The sequence below is a fragment of the Oncorhynchus gorbuscha genome, unplaced genomic scaffold (assembly GCF_021184085.1).
Source record: "Oncorhynchus gorbuscha isolate QuinsamMale2020 ecotype Even-year unplaced genomic scaffold, OgorEven_v1.0 Un_scaffold_1746, whole genome shotgun sequence".
Classification (NCBI taxonomy): domain Eukaryota; kingdom Metazoa; phylum Chordata; class Actinopteri; order Salmoniformes; family Salmonidae; genus Oncorhynchus; species Oncorhynchus gorbuscha.
The window spans coordinates 27501-30000 of record NW_025746435.1 but is presented as its reverse complement, the minus strand read 5'-3'; the positions used below and the strand labels follow the sequence as shown (position 1 = coordinate 30000).

Sequence of the window (2500 nt, the reverse complement as noted above, 5' to 3'; positions counted from 1 at the left end):
TTTCATCCAACAATCTGTGCTACAAATTATGGCTACATTATATGCAAGTTCTTCCACTTTTTGAGTGACACAAAGATGCTTATCGACATGGTGAAAATGCAACAGCTGTTAATCACACCCACTTTGACTTTATATAGTGCACCAAGAGATAGTTCCTTGCTTACGACCACACCGGCCTGAGTACGCCTGATCTCGTCTTATCTCGGAAGCTGAGCAGGTTCGGGCCTGCTTAGTACTTGGATGGGAGACCGCCTGGGAATACCAGGTGCTGTAAGCTTTTTGCCACTGTCTATTGGAATTTCAACTCTTTGTCCGTTTCTTCCCACAAGGCTGAAATATGTGCCGTCGCTTTGAAATAAGTAAGCAAGGTTAGTTTGTATTTCATCCAACAATCTGTGCTACAAATTATGGCTACATTATATGCAAATTATTGCACTTTTTGAGTGACACAAAGATGCTTATCGACATGGTGAAAATGCAACAGCTGTTAATCACACCCACTTTGACTTTATATAGTGCACCAAGAGATAGTTCCTCGCTTACGACCACACCGGCCTGAGTATGCCTGATCTCGTCTGATCTCGGAAGCTAAGCAGGTTCGGGCCTGTTTAGTACTTGGATGGGAGACCGCCTGGGAAAACCAGGTGCTGTAAGCTTTTTGTCAACCCTTTGTCCGTTTCTTCCCACAAGGCTGAAATATGTGCCGTCGCTTTGAAATAAGTAAGCAAGGTTAGTTTGTATTTCATCCAACAATCTGTGCTACAAATTATGGCTACATTATATGCAAGTTCTTCCACTTTTTGAGTGACACAAAGATGCTTATCGACATGGTGAAAATGCAACAGCTGTTAATCACACCCACTTTGACTTTATATAGTGCACCAAGAGATATTTTCTCGCTTACGACCACACCGGCCTGAGTACGCCTGATCTCGTCTGATCTCGGAAGCTAAGCAGGTTCGGGCCTGGTTAGCACTTGGATGGGAGACCGCCTGGGAATACCAGGTGCTGTAAGCTTTTTGTCAACCCTTTGTCCGTTTCTTCCCACAAGGCTGAAATATGTGCCGTCGCTTTGAAATAAGTAAGCAAGGTTAGTTTGTATTTCATCCAACAATCTGTGCTACAAATTATGGCTACATTATATGCAAGTTCTTCCACTTTTTGAGTGACACAAAGATGCTTATCGACATGGTGAAAATGCAACAGCTGTTAATCACACCCACTTTGACTTTATATAGTGCACCAAGAGGTATTTTCTCGCTTACGACCACACCGGCCTGAGTAAGCCTGATCTCGTCTGATCTCAGAAGCTAAGCAGGTTCGGGCCTGGTTAGTACTTGGATGGGAGACCGCCTGGGAATACCAGGTGCTGTAAGCTTTTTGTCAACCCTTTGTCCGTTTCTTCCCACAAGGCTGAAATATGTGCCGTCGCTTTGAAATAAGTAGGCAAGGTTAGTTTGTATTTCATCCAACAATCTGTGCTACAAATTATGGCTACATTATATGCAAGTTCTTCCACTTTTTGAGTGACACAAAGATGCTTATCGACATGGTGAAAATGCAACAGCTGTTAATCACACCCACTTTGACTTTATATAGTGCACCAAGAGATATTTTCTTGCTTACGACCACACCGGCCTGAGTACGCCTGATCTCGTCTTATCTCGGAAGCTAAACAGGTTCGGGCCTGGTTAGTACTTGGATGGGAGACCGCCTGGGAATACCAGGTGCTATAAGCTTTTTGCCACTGTCTATTGGAATTTCAACTCTTTGTCCGTTTCTTCCCACAAGGCTGAAATATGTGCCGTCGCTTTGAAATAAGTAAGCAAGGTTAGTTTGTATTTCATCCAACAATCTGTGCTACAAATTATGGCTACATTATATGCAAATTATTGCACTTTTTGAGTGACACAAAGATGCTTATCGACATGGTGAAAATGCAACAGCTGTTAATCACACCCACTTTGACTTTATATAGTGCACCAAGAGATAGTTCCTCGCTTACGACCACACCGGCCTGAGTACGCCTGATCTCGTCTGATCTCGGAAGCTAAGCAGGTTCGGGCCTGGTTAGTACTTGGATGGGAGACCGCCTGGGAATACCAGGTGCTGTAAGCTTTTTGTCAACCCTTTGTCCGTTTCTTCCCACAAGGCTGAAATATGTGCCGTCGCTTTGAAATAAGTAAGCAAGGTTAGTTTGTATTTCATCCAACAATCTGTGCTACAAATTATGGCTACATTATATGCAAGTTCTTCCACTTTTTGAGTGACACAAAGATGCTTATCGACATGGTGAAAATGCAACAGCTGTTAATCACACCCACTTTGACTTTATATAGTGCACCAAGAGATATTTTCTCGCTTACGACCACACCGGCCTGAGTACGCCTGATCTCGTCTGATCTCGGAAGCTAAGCAGGTTCGGGCCTGGTTAGCACTTGGATGGGAGACCGCCTGGGAATACCAGGTGCTGTAAACTTTTTGTCAACCCTTTGTCCGT

At 43.8% G+C, this 2500-nt stretch overlaps 4 non-coding genes and 3 pseudogenes across 4 annotated transcripts; all 7 read left to right on the top strand.

Moving 5' to 3' along the window:
* The first annotated feature begins 158 nt into the window (after positions 1 to 158).
* LOC124024081 lies at positions 159 to 277 on the top strand (annotated as a pseudogene).
* A 260-nt stretch (positions 278 to 537) lies between these two features.
* On the top strand, positions 538 to 656 carry LOC124024054. Its single transcript, XR_006836898.1, has one exon. It is a non-coding gene; the product is annotated as a 5S ribosomal RNA (ribosomal RNA).
* A 242-nt stretch (positions 657 to 898) lies between these two features.
* LOC124024060 lies at positions 899 to 1017 on the top strand. Its single transcript, XR_006836905.1, has one exon. It is a non-coding gene; the product is annotated as a 5S ribosomal RNA (ribosomal RNA).
* Positions 1018 to 1259: 242 nt separating this feature from the next.
* LOC124024035 lies at positions 1260 to 1378 on the top strand. Its single transcript, XR_006836878.1, has one exon. It is a non-coding gene; the product is annotated as a 5S ribosomal RNA (ribosomal RNA).
* Positions 1379 to 1620: 242 nt separating this feature from the next.
* Positions 1621 to 1739, top strand: LOC124024080 (annotated as a pseudogene).
* A 260-nt stretch (positions 1740 to 1999) lies between these two features.
* Positions 2000 to 2118, top strand: LOC124023982. The gene has a single exon (XR_006836828.1). It is a non-coding gene; the product is annotated as a 5S ribosomal RNA (ribosomal RNA).
* Positions 2119 to 2360: 242 nt separating this feature from the next.
* Positions 2361 to 2479, top strand: LOC124024073 (annotated as a pseudogene).
* The last annotated feature ends 21 nt before the right edge of the window (positions 2480 to 2500 follow it).